The sequence below is a fragment of the Apteryx mantelli genome, chromosome 3 (assembly GCF_036417845.1).
Source record: "Apteryx mantelli isolate bAptMan1 chromosome 3, bAptMan1.hap1, whole genome shotgun sequence".
NCBI classification, from domain to species: Eukaryota; Metazoa; Chordata; class Aves; order Apterygiformes; family Apterygidae; genus Apteryx; species Apteryx mantelli.
Genome location: NC_089980.1, coordinates 110,634,909 through 110,652,057, shown reverse-complemented (window position 1 = coordinate 110,652,057; position 17,149 = coordinate 110,634,909). Strand labels below are relative to the sequence as shown.

Here is a 17,149-nt window from a genome sequence, read left to right as displayed (position 1 = left end):
GCGTGTATGAAGGTGGCCATAAAGAAGATATACACACAAAATAAAACACACAAGGCACACAAGGCATACACACAAAGCAGACACCAGAAACATATCTGTAAACAAGATGCAAATGGACTTTCACATAAAAAAGGTGCCAACCTCAAACAGCTTGAAATTGGATCAAAAAATGCATTTTATACATATTTTATATTTTTTGGCGGACATCCCTCGCTACCTTTATGCACTCTAAACACAGATTCCTTCTGACACTGCACCTTGGCATGGAAAATTTACACTGGATTAATTTAACTGGGTGATTTAATCATAACATACCAATGATTATAGTGTTATGAATTTAAACCCTACACTTTTATCATTTACTGAATGTTATCATCATTGAATGTAGTTGCATCATTTACTGAATGTTATCATCACTGAATGCAGCCTTTAGTCTATTCTATATATCCACTAAACAATTTCTCAAAGGAGTTCTTTCTTTAGAACTTGTAAGTAACAATACCATCTTTACCATCTAACATTGTTAAATGATATAAAATAGGCCTATAGTGAGACTGCAAGGCATCAGCTCTACAGCACTGCAAGCTTCTCCTGGCTCAGTAAACAGATCAGATGAATTTCCTTTTCTTACTGATACAAAATACACAATATTAGACAATTTATACATATTTTACAGTCTTTGCCTCAGTCAGAATTCCCTTTTTCTTTAGTTTCTTTCCTTTTGTATTCAGCTTTTTGCCTGCTGATCATGGTAATAAGAGCCCACGGCAGTAGCTGGCTCTCTGACAGTAGAACTGTGCAACAGTATTAGTGTTTCAAAACAGAAAGGATTATTGAATTTCAACCCTTCAGTTTTTCCTTTCTTTAATAAGCAACTGCCATTGACTGGTATTTAAAGCTCTGAAAACACTAGAGTGACTGATGCTTCTCAGATGGATGAATGTCCGGGATGCATTACAAGTGACACTTCTTTTTAGGCAAGTTACAGACCAGGCACATGGAGGGGTATAACCAGGGCCTTGCTCATTCCTTAATCTTTTCAGCTTTCTGAAGGCAGATATATAATACACTTCCTCTGTCAGCAGAGTGGGCTTAAGAAATTTGCAGATGATGCTACGGGTAGGTGGCTGACACACTGACCAGTAGAGGTGCAACCTCCGGGGACTCTGAGCAGCTGGAGGACTGGACCAACAGCAGCATCTTGCAGGAGGTCACCAAGGAGAGGTGCAGAGTGCTGCACCAGAGCTGGAATAACCAACTCTATGCCCTTGTACAGGCTGGGAAGTCAAAGGCTGGGTAGGAGCACCTGAAATGACCTGGTGGATGCCTGGCTGAATGAGCCAACAAGGTGCTCTCATTTGGGAATAAGGTAAATTTCATACTGGGCTACTTTGGAGGAGTGCAGCCCACAGACTGAAGAAAGTTATTATCCTCTTTACTCAATGCTGATTAGGTCTCACCTAGAGTACTTTCTCCAATTTTGGCCCCCAGGTTCAAGAGGCATGTGGAGGGTGCAGCTGAAGAGGGTCCAGCAGAGAACTATCAAGATGGTTGGGGCCCAGAGCATGTGAACAGTGAGGAGAGACTGATGGAGGTGGGCTTGTTTAGTCTGTTGAAGAGGAGACTAAGAAGTGATCTAATAGCTGCCTACAATCACTTGATGGGAAACTACAAAGATGACACCTTGGTAGTGGTAGCCTGAACAACATGGGGCAATAACCACAGCACATGACTTAGGAGATCCAGGCTGCACATGAGGAGGAAGTCCTTCACTAGGAGGAGATGAACTCCTGGAACAGGTTACACAGAGAGCCAGCAGAGTTGCCATCCTTGGAAGTTTTCAAGACTCAACTAGACCCTGGCCTAGTGTTGGCAGAAGCGCTTGGAATGGGAGACAGAACTAGACGATGCCCTGAGGGCCTTGCCGCTGACATTTCATTGACATTTCATTTGGTTCTGTGAAGTTCCCATCCACCTTCTCTCGAGCCCAAGGTCCCCCTGTTTACAGATCCCCCTGTTGAACAGAAGCTATTGTTGGAAGGAAAGGCCATTCAGTAAACCTGATTTAGGAAACAAATCAAACCAAGCCTAGAGCTCTTGTTCAAGTTGAAAGGTTGGTGAACTGAGGCAGATATGAGTGGTGAGGGGAGGGAGAAATGGTAGAGGAATTCTTCAGACAGCTTTGCCACTTTTTTTTTTTTTTTTACTCTTATATATACATCCCAAAGAGCCTCCACAAAAGAGCTAAGGTCCCTTCCTCCTACAAAACTGAATCTGAGGTCCTGGCAATCTATTTAGAGATACTGTGCTGAACCTATTTTGTTCTAAGAGAGTACAGGCCTGGTCATAATTTCACTTCTAAATTTCTAATTAATGCAGCTGGAATAAAATCTATTAACAAAATTCAAAAAAGAACTCCAAATATATAATACTACAAATGGTATTTGCAGCAGAATCATAATTAAAAATGAATCCCCAACTTGCTAATAAACCAGATAATAGCTTTCAGTTCACACCAATCCCCAAATCCTTTTGTACATTTTTCTATTGTTCTGACACTAATGATACTAAGCCAAAGATATCTTCCCAAATCAACATGCTCTGTAAAACACAGAGAAAAACACAGATAGCAATCAATCATATTTATAGCAATAACTGAAAAGGTATCATTTATTGTGCCTTGATTAATATTATCTGTTATTCATGCCTGGCTTTGAAAGGATTATGACTTCAAACTTGCCAGTTGAGTTTACCCTTCAGCTTCTACATGAATGTTAGGAGTGAACTTCATAAATAATGCAAGTAAGTTTTGTAAAAGAGAGATGTAAAAAACCTGCATGGTACAGAAGTTGGAACTTTCTGTGTAGCTGCTTTAATCTCTCGCCTTTGGAACATTCCTGAATAAATGAACTTGTAGAATAAATTGCCTCATAGCTGCTATTCCTTATCCAGATCTGCATATCATTTAAAATATTAATATTGACCAAAAAGAAAATCTAAATAACATTTATAAAATACAGCAAGATCTGTAAATCCGTACCATTCTGGTATGCAGTGCCCTTTGTTTTTCTGCAGATCAATTACAGCACGTCCAGTTGAGAAATATGCACAATGTATTTTGAAACGGCAAGGAAAAAAAAACAAAGTACATGAAGGACTGTAATTAAGATGCTGGGAAGGGTATCCTGAAAGATCTCAATTAAAAGCTGTAACTTTATATAGATCATTTATCTTATGTGTCCTTTAAAAAGCATAATAAAAATCATAATTGTCTAAACCTGAAATCTGCAATTTTTAACAGGAATGCTTACTTCAACTCTTTCATTAAACAGAAACATAACATTGAATTAATCTTTCATAACTACTACATGAGTCTAGCTAGAGACAGAGAATACTGCTGAATATTTAATTGTAGCTGAGCTCAGAGCCTAGCACTTGAGCAAAATTATGCTGCTGTTTCAAAGATATCTAGTCCCAAGAGAGAGCACAAGATGTTGCAAGACATACCTGTACTGAACAAAGTATAATGAAGCAGTTACACACTGCAGTAATAAATAGTGTTTCAGAAAAAAGCTCTCACTCTTCATATTAAAATAAACTCATGAGTAACCTGTTTTGTTCTGTACTTACTAGTTTTTCTCTAATTTAGAAGCCTCATAGCTGATGATCTACATTAACCTATATATTCTGCTCTTAAATCCATGTTGTTTATATCCTTAACTGCATTACTAGCTACAAACAGCTTTTCCAGGTGATGATGATACTAAGAGTGCCATCTGCTCAGACCGCGGCAGTCAATGTTTGCAAACAGCCCCTGTGGGGGGGAGCTAACCACCCACACCCACACCTATTCACTTAAACATGTATCTTGACTATGGAAATGCCAAGGATTTACAATCTTAGCAAAGTCAGTGGCATCCAGGGCCATCATAATTCAGGATGTCTGTGTAAGTGCCTGAAAACAAATTACATTTTTTAGATAAAATATTTAGTATTCTAGTGTACGTGAACACATTTATCCCAAACTGCCAAACAATGTGTATTAATGAGGGCTGGGAATGGTTAATTAGATCAGTTGCCTTGACTATTCTAGGAACAGAAGAAACCTCCTGTTAGTAGCAAAATCAGACTAGTGGCAGCTCACCCAGGGCAGTAAAGACAGAAAAGTACAGCAAAGATGAGAATGCACATAAGCTAAAAAACTCAAGTAACCATTTTTGTAAAAGATGGCTAAGTATGATGCAAGCTGCAAAACCTGATCTGAATTAACAAGAACATATAGTGACAAAGGAGGAGAGTTAATAAAGAAATCAAAGAGTAAGACATAGACAGTTCATTAATAAAAATTATTACTTTTATCTGTGACAGTTGAATTTCATTCTAATTCTATACTTAAGAGGAAAGTAATTTATGTTGAACAAAAACTAATTCAAGAACGCAGATTTACTCAAATCAAACTTAAAATTATAATCATGATTTGCCTTGATAGCTTTGAAGTATAAATAGGGCTCACTTGGTCCCTCATACAGACCACACTTCATAGCATATTCACACTCCTTATACAACTAAGCTAGATATGAAGAGCAGACTATCCTCCACACACCATATCCTTCATGTTGCTACAATTAGGACAATATACAGGTATCTTAATTCTAGGACCAAACAACTATCTGTTAGCATTTTCTGTTTGAGCGACCAAACTCTCCTTGATTTTAACTCAGTGAAAAAGTGGTTGCAAAAATGCACACTTTTCTTATGGTTACTTCCTGTACAATTCTTAAAGTGCTTCCCTACGTAAAGAGTCTTCAAAAAATATTTAAGACAGAACCTACAGTAAAAAGAGTCAGCTGTGATGGTGAAAGACCGTCATCTCTTCACAATAAATCTGCACTGCCAGGAACAGAAATCTGGTCCTGCATTCCTGAAAATCCCAAACTGCACTGTCTGAACTACTAAACACTCTTTCTCTCTCAGGCAAATATATTCTCTGAAACTGCCTGTTGCCGACAGAGAGCACCATATTCACATACATACTTATGCCCCATTCTGTGTTCCTCTGTTCCTGTGCTCTGCCTACTATGTAGCAGAAAGGAAACAGGAGATGAATTTGAATTCCCTTGGCACTTCTGCATCTTGCACAGCTTCCAGTGTCAGTAAAAGAGCTTGAGGGCTCCGTGTACTTGCAGAGATTCGCTGAAGCTAAAATATCTCCCCTAAATCCTGATGTTGCTGCCTTGGGGCTATATTCAGGCAGCTTAAATTCCAATTAGCCTACAATTTTCTATCGAATAGATGCTTCAGAAAGCCCACAGCCAGCCAGCAGGACACAGGGACTTAGGTGGAGTTAGGGGATGTGAATATAATCCATTTTTTGTTTTTGGATACATACTAACTAATTTTGGACACTAAAAGAAACATTATCCTCATGCGTGTATGCTTCCCCATTGTGTACATGGGGAAGAATTCAGCTTGTGAAAATAACTGGGGGTGAAGAACTCCCTAGAGTCCTGCTTCTTTGTGCTCTCTTTGGCCTCATGACAGTTGGCTGTGAGATGATTCAGCTTCAGCTACACAGTAAAAAGTACTCACCCAGAGTCAGGGGATCAGGGTCTGCTCTTTAGCGTACTGAAGAGGCCAAGAACCCAGGAATTCTCACTTTCTAGCTGAGTGCTTTAAGTATCTGTTACGAAAAAAGGAGGCTAGCACTGGCTGCTCAGTATCAGAAGAGAGCTTGGTGAACTAAATCCTGTCCTGACAGGCATTAGCATTTCCTGTTATTGCCTTATATCCCAAGGTCCAATTCTAAGATTCTAATGGATTAAAAATGTAAAGGTATTGGATCTTTTTCTGCAGGTGTCAGCCTCTCACTCTCTACCATTGTTTATTTAAGAAACTTAGACAATTGTACCAGGTAGACTGGAAAGCCCTCTCCATCACCAGAAATTTGGGTGAGGCAGGGCCTCAGCTAAGCATGCAAATTCTGCGGGTGGAATTCCATCCTCAAACTTCATTCTTTGTCTCTATAATTCAAATTCAAAGTTCACTGTAAAATATGAGATTAATCTGTAGCTGAGCTCATGTTCAACCAAACAATTCATACAAAGCCCAGCAGAACCTTGGGAGCTGGCTCTAGCCCATCTTATGTGGGTGTCTGATGGGTATGGAATATGTTCTTAACAATATACAGAGAAGCTCAAAACAGACAGCTGTTTTGATGTTCCTAGATAAGATCCATGCTTTCTGAACCCATATTTAATGTATGTGCATGGTTTTCTGGTTACCTACACTCAAAGCCATCTGTTAGGATGGCTTTTTGCCCATTCACAGATTGGTTTGATTATTCCACTGGATCATAGGTGCCAGGTAACAATAGGTTTAGATGGACAACCTGCAGTGCACCACAAGTGACAATTCTTCTGCCAGAAGTCCTCCTCTGTGACTCCAATACTTCATTAGCAGCACATGCCTCTCTGCATTTTCCCATATATATTGGCACTTGCTAAGGCTATTTTGTGTGTGTGCAGTTCTCTGGCAGACAATATCCCCATTCAATACATAAAAATATAAATATAATCTCTCTGAGCCCAAGAAAAAAATGTGATTTTCTCTAAGCAATCAGCAACATAGCCAGATCTATAACCATAAACATTTTGCCCTTTCATTTGCCACATACCTGCTTATAGTCTGTCTAAAAATAAACTTTAATTGTGTGGGTCACCATTAAAGATTGAAACATGTAGAACAGACCATACGTTTCTCTCAGTAACAGTAAATGTGTTGCAACCAATATGGGTTTCAGCTTAGAAATGCCTATGGGCAGAATGTAAGCAGACATAAGCTAGAGCCATGCACACTTTCCTTTGAGGTTAGTTGACAGCTGGGGGATTTGTCAGCTTGCCACAGAGAGCACTAACCCAAGCGTGGATGTCATTTTTCTCTTTGAGCATGCACAATTAAATCTGCCTGGCATCATCAGCACGGGGCACTGCACTCTACAAGCAGCGGGGAAGGGAGGGGCGACAGCTTGCTCCTCCGCATCTGAAGCAAAGCTGCCAATACCCAGAATGTAAATTGTGCATAGGCAACTGCCATGAAACTTCAATCCAGATATTTTAGTCTTTGCTACAACAGAGCAAAACAAGCCTCATTCAGTTGTGTACTCAATTTAATTAACTTTTTTCATCCTAAGGAGGGCCTTTAACAGATAAGATTATTCCAGTTTATATGGAAATGTTAGCCATACAGAATAACCACAGCAAAAATGGAGTGCATGATTGTTGAAAAACTTTCAGAAACCCATACTAAATTGCAGACATTTGCCCACGTTTGTTCCACCCCTCCTGCTTGCAGGCCTGAAAACAAATAGACACCATGGTCTGTAATTAATTCAAATGATGTTTAGGAGGCCACAGAAATCAGTTAGCTGGCAGCTCCCTATCCTCAGATTTAATTCTGAGCAAATCCTAGCTACCAGACTTGTGCTAATAGCTATCACTTGAAGGGAATATATAAGGGGTTTGGTAATATAAACAGAGACCATACAGGGAAGGTGATGTAGCCATCTACCCCTAAAGAAATCTTGACAATTTGCAGTGGATGTTTATAGTGGCTCCGAGGAGGGAAGGCATGTGATCTGACCTCTCATCCTCTGGGAAAAACCACTGGCTTGAAGGGAGCAGAAGCATGACTGCCGCTGCTGCCCTCCAGCTGTTTGTAGATAACTGGGTTGCTACTAGGATCACTAATCACTCTTCAGGCTGGAGTACCTGTCTAATAAGAACTGCACAAGACAGACCACAGCCTTTCGCTCATTAATACTCGTATTAATTTCACTCAATAATTAAAGCAAATGAAGTTAACAATTTATACACAGCACCTATGCATCTTTTTTGTTTTTTTAACTATGCCAGGTGGGACCAGTAATGCCTCCTAACTTACTGCTATGAGTTTGCTGCCTCTTGTCAAGGATAAAAAGATTGGCAACAGAAGCCAGCAAAATTCAGACACATTTACTCTCATTTGGTGTGCCTGTCTCATCCAGGCCTGCTGCAGCTTTGCTTTCTTGGTCCCACATGGCACAGCAAACAAAAGATGGTGCTTGGCTTGAGGAGACTCGAAAGAGCAATGAAGGATGAGAAGTCTGGCCAAGCAAATATCTTGCTGCAGCTTTGTTGAGCGTCCTTTCTTTTATGGTATCTGAATCATTTTAGACCTTTTTAAAATCCTATTTGGCGATAAACTGTACGAGTTGATCTTACACAGTACTTTGGGACTGAACTTGATATAGGACACATGAATTAGCTTTTAAAGCAAAAGTAGCATTACCTCAATTTATTGCAATATATATTAAAGATAACATGAGCTGTCCTTGGAGTAAAGTCTGTCTTGTGAGCACTAAGTCTATTACAAACACAGAATAGAAATGATATTAATAATGCTACTAATACATACTAAAATTTAGAAATAACCTTGGTCTGATACTACATCTGACAATAGAGAATATCTTCGATTTAGTCAGCACAGACCTAGCTATAAAATCCTGGGAGCAGGAAGATGATTCATCACAGCAACACTGCCTAGGCAGAGAAGTCATGTGGATGGCAGCATGACCTGCGTCCTCGGTCCTCCATTTTTCCAGAATAAGGATTTGACCAGAATAAGCTGGGTTCCCATCTAGATCCCTTGATACCTGCATTATGGAAAGCAAAGCATGGGGAGGGGGACGTGGACCCCCATCCCCTGGGACCTGCTGCTCACCCACTGCGGGGCTGCACACAGGGGAGCGCACAGCCATGTCTAGCAATGCCGAAACTCTCTTGGATCCACCAGTTTGGCTATGGCCAGCGTCCAGGTAGATTTCTGTAGGTTCAGAGTAAACAAGATCACACAAATTGCTGATATTCTAACAAGAACAAAATGGTATTTTTTCCGCCTAGCACTGTTCAAGCAGCAGCAGCAAGCACCGCTGTCTGACACAACTCCTCAGCAGGGAGGAAATCAGTGACATAGGATCAAGTGAAGCTGGGGTAAAAGTGAAAAAAGGCTGAAGACTTTCTTTCCTTTGTCAGTCATAACAGCAGGCAAAGAAACCCATTCGAGAAGCCTCAGGCCACCGTCAGCGGCTGGTTGCTGAGAGATACCAGTGACTCCAGAATTCCCCTTAGCCAGAGGTCAAGGCAGAAAACAACTGTATTTCTCATGCACTTCTGCACGGAAATATGACTAATGCAAACTAAACAGCATAGCACATTTTCCCCAGAGTCAAGACTTTTTTGTATACTAAGGAAAAAATAAAACAAAACATGCCAGGAGGATGGCGTTTAATAGCACTGTAAAAATACACAAGCAATTTTCACTGTTGGAATCAAAGGTATTTTAAATATGTGCGAACCTGTTATAATCTAAATTAGCTTCAGTATGGAAGAATAATGGATAACCAAAGTAATGATATAGGTAAAAATTAAAGGAGAATAAGCAGGCATGTGAGGACTCCCTTTTTCCACACTTCACTCTAGGGAGCCCCTTCCTTCTGGGGAAAAACTGTGCTGCATAATATCTAAATTCTCATTCATCTAATGTAGAAGACAACTTTGAATTGTAAACAGGTTATATTGCAGGGAACGTGCTCAGCAGGGAACGTGCCCAACCGTCTTGCAGACAGGCAGGGTGTACTGTGCTTGCTCTAGGTTGGGTTACATGGCAGGGCCCCCTTCCCACGCCCTCTGCACAGGGCTCTGCAGTGCTGAAGCCAGTCCTCCATCAGGGCATTAATTCTTTACCAGGACCATCTGCCTCCTCGCACTCAAGTAATGTGCTTCTTTACTGTCCCTTTTTGCCTCTGTTCCAAACAGCAAGACTTTGCAGGCTTTATCCTGAAGATTTGTAAGATCATTATAAAAGGCTGTCATATGCCAGAACAGTGAAAATACCAAAAACAAACCAAGAAAGAGAACCAGAGGGAACCTCGTCTCTTGTCTCAGCTTCTGTGAGCTCAGGAAATCATATCAGGCAGGTTAGGTGCTGCATGAAAGCAGGAGTTTTGTATTTAGCAACAAAAAAAATAAGGCAGACATTATATTATGGGTTTTTTAGTTTTATATTCAATAAGCCAGAGAAAAATAACATGAAAAGATACTGCTATTGAATTCCCAGTTCACTGTCCAAACTGTCATAGAAACTAGAAATACTAGAAAACTTTAGACTCAGCTCACTGAAGTTTACACCAAACTTCAGGTGAGAATGAATGCCCTTAGTATGCAAATAGAGAAATAAATAAGCAGAAAATAAAGATGGAAAGGAATGGGAAAAAAACATATCAAATAGGTTAAAATAATACTTCTGGAACAAAACCAAAACAAAAGACAAGCTGAATAAATTAGCAAAAGCACTTTTAAAAATATGAAATTTAAAAAAAGATGTTATTCTAGATTATATTGTCAGGGATGCATCAGGTATAAAGACAGGCTGTTGTGGGCTTTGTCTTTTCAGAATAAGATTGGAGACAAAAGGAAAGGTGATTAAGGAAATGACAGTAAAGAGGGATAGTAAAATCACTTACAAAAAAGGCTAAGACAGAATATCGAGTACAGATAAATTCATTCTCAAGTGTCTCCGCCTCTTTTTAAACAAATAGTATGTGAAGGATTCAGGAATGAAGTGTGTAAGACTAAGCAAGTGTTGCAACTAATTTATTATAAATCATCTTTTGAATTGTAACCAGATATATGTGAAAATATCGTTAGCGTTTCAGGCTCAACAATTTAATATATAATATGATAAAAATATATATCATCAGTTACAGAACTGATTTAGCAACTGTTAGGCAACCAATAGCAACTGTTTGCTATTATTTAGATTTGAATACCTTTTCTCCTGGTATTACATAAACCCTTGCAAATAGGAAAGTTCACAAGAGATAGGACATCTGTGTTTATCATGTTTTGTGTTCTGCTTTGCAGCATACATGAAAGATGTTTCTCAGTATTTTAATACAATTATCGCTGCTTTTTCTTTTTTTTTATTTTTTGGTAGAATACAAGCTAATACCTGCTTACTACCAGATAACAAAAAAATCTGCTTCTGAAAATCTTTTAACCTCTTAGATTGCTTAATGGCCAATGCATCTAATACTGCTCTCCCCACATGTCTGCCCCAAAAGACTGGCTGCAGAACAAATACAGACAGCTGCAGGCTGGAGGGGAAAACTGAAGTTGGCCCCAGGACTGAAGGGCCCTCACAGAGAGGATCTATGCAGAAGCAAGTGGTCCAGTTCCAGCACCGCTGTTGCCTACAGTGTGGCAGCGCAGTAGAGATGGGGGCTGCCATGTGGTATGGCCCCAGACAACAGTAAAGGTTAAAAATCTATTTTTAAACTTATACCCAGAAGTGAAAAAACAGCTTTTAAACAGATGCATTTATAACAAGATATTCCATTCTGTATTTCACCCCAGTTTCTGCATACACTTGAAGTGTTGCTCCATATATGGTGTCCTGTTGCACCATGTCATCTTGAGCATGATGGTGTGCATTGGGCACAGCAGCAAACTGTATTCTCAGGAGAAAAACCTGAGATACAGGGGAGAGATGCAAATAGCAAAAACCAGTCATACTTAGCTATCATTTTCCCTTGAAAATGCTAGATTCATTAGCATATATTTTCTTCAAATTCGTTTTTCTCACAAGCCCACTAATGTATTTTCTTTTTCTTATAACCTGGTTTAATTATTTTTATAGAAACACAACATGATAGAATCTAAATTAAACTTTTTAAAAGTTTCATAATGATAACCTTATCATTGAAGATTAGATTCTAACTTTATAGTATTTGAGCAAATTTTATCTAAGAAAAGAAACAAATACCATTCAACACTTTTCTGTCATTTCTGAGCAACACAACCAGAAGCTATGCACATGCTGACTACACTGAAAGGGGGAAAAAAAGGAAAAAGATTAGGGAAAGGAAGGGAAAGCACACGTTCAGTTCCAAAAATTTCTTTTTTGATCTTGGACAAGTAACTTAAAAAATCACCTAAAATGGGACTAAGGACCCCAAAATCCACTGAATCCAAAATTAGTATCCAGAAGCCCCCAGTCACTGACAACCATCAGCCATAGACATTGCAGTGCCTTCTTGTTTGGAAAACACAAACGATTGCCTCAGTTTCCAGCTGCACTGGACCACATCACAAGACTGTTGTACATTCAAGACTGTTGGGCACTTAGTCACCACATTCACAGAGCCATGTAAGTATAAAAGAGAAAAGCTTCGTCTATGTACAAAGAGGTATCTATAAAAAAGCTTGTAATGCTACATCATAGTAAAACTGTTTTGAAAAAGCCACCCTGCCTAGTTTCCTAACTACTGCAATGCATAGAATTCCTCACTTGCAAACATACTCATATTTATTTTTAAAGTTATTATAATATTTACATAATGGTATATGAGTACATTTATGGTGGTCCTCCCTGCTTATTATAAACACCTATAACTGAATTATACTGAAATGTCTACTTCTCTTTGGAGCTAGTAATCTGGGCCTTTATCAAAGAAACACCTTATTAAATTTAATCCTGTGCTATGAGTCATGAATTCATAAACAAAGAATTATTAAGATACTTTCTTTTTTATGAAGAGATGAATATATTCCTCTTTTTTCTTAATGTTATAGCAGATAACGCATACATGAAACTGGGTGAAAGGAATGCTAATGGAACTTTTTCTAGGGCAAATGCTAATCACCCTTTTATATTAAAACTAATTTTTCAGTCTTTCATAAATAGCTAAAGCAAAATAATAGTTTAATTTTAATAAATTTGTGTGAAAACAAATATAGTTATTTAAAATATAATATATATTAGTAGACCTGCTCCTAAGGAATTATTATTAATTAGTAATATGACTGTCATTACTCTGGTCATAATTCTTCTTTCTTAAATTTCCAGTGTGAATTAGTAAACAAGGAATGATGAAAATGTGGTTATGTAATTAAGAAACGAGACGTAGAAAAACACAGAACGAACATTTTTTTTCATCTGAGAATAAAAGGCCAGATCTAGGAGGTGGTTTAACGTATGATATTCAAATGTACAAAATTGTGCTGAAGTGCACGCACTGTAGTACCTGTTGAGCTCAGTGCCATCTTAACACTGGGCTCATTAATTCCACTTTGAAAGAGCACAAAATTGTTAACAAAATTATACATTGGCTATTGGTTCCTCACCCATATTCTAATTCTGCTAGAAAACCTATCAGGAATCATCTTAACATCAACAGAATAAACAGCAATCACCTTCCATCATATGATTTCCAACTAAAAGGGCATATAGACTAACAATAGAAATATTTGGAATAGAATACAACTGGTTGTGAACTTAGTTGTTGTAAGCTATTATTTAACCATAATTAATCCAATTCTGTCATATTGATGCTAATAGCATAGAAATCAATGCTAGACATTCCTCTTGTTTCTTCCTTCAATTTAAGTAACATGTCCTACATTTAATCCAATGTGACTGATCTGAAACGTTTAGCACAAAGTATCTCATCTTTGAATTGTCACCTCATCATAGAAAATATGACGAAAACAGAGCAATATCATCATCGTTGTTCTATCAAAGGAGATAAGTGGAATTAACCTGGTCTAGCTTATTTCCTTCTTTCATAATTCAAATGATCAATTTTAATTCAAATATATTGAATTAAAATTGAAATATACTGAATTTAATTAAACTGTCAATATAAAATAACAATGTCAGCCATTCTTCTTAATGCCAAATCTGGATAGGTATTGGTTATCAATAGCTCATTATGCATTTAAATTCAGCATAGTGAGTAAAGGCAAACTTACAGGACTTCATCACACCTCAAGGTGCTGAGGAATCTCAGCTCCTGTTGCCTACAACTAATCCTACTGAACAGCAAAGGTAGATTATTTTATCGAATTTAAGCCTTCTAGCCCTGGGTTTATGTGATTAAATTCTCTGTGCCAGCTCTCTCCCAGGGGGAGGACTCTCTCAAAACCACCCTGTTTTTTACACTCAACACCTACTCAGGCTACGCAGTCTGGTAAAAGAGAAATTGGAAAATGATTCTGATGGATTCCTAAAACTTCCTATGAACAACTTTGATTCAAAATTTTTGTCTTGACCAGAAAATTTGAACTCCAGGCTTTTCTGCTGGGATCTTAGAGCTTTTATTGAGGCATTCTGAGAATTAACACAGCCAAAGATGCTGTTAAAAAAAAGATTTTCTCATTACACAGCATGGTGATTTCAGGGTACACAAACTGGAAAACTTTTAGCTGCTCTCAAGTCTACTCCTGCAAGCCCATTCACCAGCAGTCGAACCATTACCATTTTCCGCACACTATGAAAGCGAGCAGACATCTCTTCTTGACCTATTCTTTCCTTGGAGCATCCAGTTCCTTGTCTCTGCTTAAAGAAGAGTTTGCAACTAACTTCCCCAAAATGCTCTCTGGACAACCAACATCATCATGTCTGTGCCAGGTTGTTGGACTGTGAAATCAGAACATAGTTATTTTTGAAATATTTTGCACGCTGTCTGCCAGGATTCCTGAATATAGAGAACTAGAGCAAGTCTGTCCCAATCACAAACTTCCTTCTGTATAAAGAGTAGGAGCAAAACAAACAGAAAACCCCTATATAGATTCATTAACTTTCAAGTGGTTCCATACTTTCTCTGAGGAGACTCTGGACTGCTGTAGAAGCTACTTCCCTTGAAAGTCATTTGTGTTCTGGAATCAATACTGACTCGAAATCGGTAAGGACTAGCATCTGTACGCATACGAAAGGGGTTTTGAAACAAGAGTAGGCTGAGAGAGCAGCTAAAATAACCTTCTGAAATAATAAAATACATATTACTGACCAATGAATGGTCTATCCTTTCTTACCCAATCCGTTTTATAGTTTTTCAACACTGGAAAACCCCTAAACAGACTTTCTAAATAGAAGCAGTGCCTTAAAAGCTCCACATTTCTGCAAGTATCTGGGGATTTGGCCAGGTCTTCATACCCCTAATTTTCTTCTTTTCAGTGCAAATTTCACCTCATTTATTGCCTTCATTTCAGTTCATTTCAGATTGGCAGAGATTAAGCTTCTCAGAGAGCATTTGTAAACATATCAGTTATTGTTAAACGTTTTACTGTGAACCACGACAAAATATAACAGGATGAAAAAGAAATGCCACACAAGCCTATCCATTAGCTTTTCAAACATGGCAGGTGCATTGCTTAAACCAGGAGCACTTTAATTTCCTCCAGGTTTTGTCCTACTGGCAAAACAATCTTTCCTTCTCACCTTTAGGGCCATTTCCCAGTACCAACTTTAAATATCCAGAATGAATGGGAAAAAAAAAAAGGTTATATCTGCTAGCGAATGCATTACATGATAACTCAGTTTTACAAAGCCAACAGTAAATTTAATAATGTTTACCTTTCTTCTTCCTTGTTTTTTTAAACCAAAACAGGGAAAGCTCAAGGACTGGTTGAAAATTCAAGCATGCTTTTTTGGAATATCTCCTCTGTGCTCTATTGGGTCTTTTTGCTCCTCGTAATTTCTAAAGCGTCTGTTTCCCCAAACATCAGTCACATTTAGGACAAACAATTCCTTTGAGAGCTACCAACCAGAAAATCATTCTTGTTTTTGCTGGATCGTTCCAGCAGTGCAGTAGAAAAAATCACTTTCATTCTTTCTCTTATTTTTTTCAAAATCCCCATCTTAATGGATGATCTGGTTCTTATTTTGCAAGAGGCCAGAATGCCAGAGACATTCAGCAGAAGAACAACAACGTGTCTTGATTCAAATCCACAGTTATTTCGGTGGTTAAGAGTTGACACCAAAAGGAGGTTGGGAAGATTTTTCCTCCCAAATTTGCCATATCTTAAAAGGTGTCCTTTCTGTTTCCTTCCTTTCTTCCTAACCTGTAATTTAATTATAATTTTGATTTTTGCACTTCTAAAAAGTGACTTGCTCTTTCCTAACTAACCCCACTATCCCTTTTTTTCCTGCCAAGGCCATATGCTTGCATGTGAATGTCTGGAAAATGGAATTTCTGTAAATCATCACACACACAAAAAAAATCTTATGATACCGCATTCTCAGGCACTGTTAAGTATTTGTAAGTAGAAAATAAAACCTAGAAAGATGCCAAGAGATGAACCTAGATTTTCAAGAGGCAAAAACAGGGATATGGTTCTGGCTGGGAACACATTTTGCAGGAGCCCTCAAAGACAGTTTCAAGCCAGCACTTGCAACTCTTGAGCTTGGAGAAAGCTTGAATCTTGAAACTCATTTTATTTCTGATTCACTTTATTCTGTTAGGCTTCTAGAATAAAAGCTACTGTTTTGATCAAAACAGACAGACAATTTGACTCAGGAAGTCATTTTTCTGTGATTTATTACTTCCCCAGGGTACCTGCATTATAATTAAAAAAGAAGCTCTGTCTTGACAGATGGACAAAGACTTCAAACAATAGGAATATGCCATTGTCTAAAGTAGAGGAAAAAGACATGACTATAAAAAGTCATAAAATTAGGGTTGCAATCTTATTTATGGTACTGAATATTATCACTGCACGTTGGCTGCTGCGCTGGCTCCTCAGCCTGGGCCTGTCGGCCATGAAATCTGTAGTCAGCACCAAGCACCTTCCCGTCTATGATCCACTCAAACTAACCCGCTGAGCACAGACACCTGTGTAACTAAAATAGACCATCGGGGCCGAGAAACCTCGACATCATGTCCCTCCCGGAGGCCCTGAGGACCTGCCCACTGTCCAGCTGTCCGCCCGTCTGCGGTTACGGCTGTTCGACACATCTCGCCCACCTTGCCGGCGAGGGAACCTATCGCTCACGTCAGGCTAAGGCAATCCCCAGAGATTACCGTTTTAACCATACTCTACAGCGTGAATGGAAACCCTACGCTTTAGGAGGCAACTACAAGATCTGTCAGCTTAAAAACAAGTTTGGGGTTTATACTAGTAATCCCTACAAAACTCTGCAATTGTATGACTCACTTCTTATGCTGAATTAAGTACTCACAGAAAGTGGGCTGAAGTCAATCTGCAACAGAATCTGTTCAGCTGTCATCACACTCTCCTGCGTGTGCAAATGAATTCCTATTCACAGCATCACA

At 38.8% G+C, this 17,149-nt stretch overlaps 1 protein-coding gene across 13 annotated transcripts in view; it reads right to left on the bottom strand.

Annotated features, from left to right (window-relative positions):
* The window catches only part of KHDRBS2 (KH RNA binding domain containing, signal transduction associated 2), a 513,233-nt gene that overhangs the window by 256,870 nt on the left and 239,214 nt on the right, over positions 1 to 17,149 (bottom strand). The gene's annotated exons all lie outside the window — the stretch shown is intronic.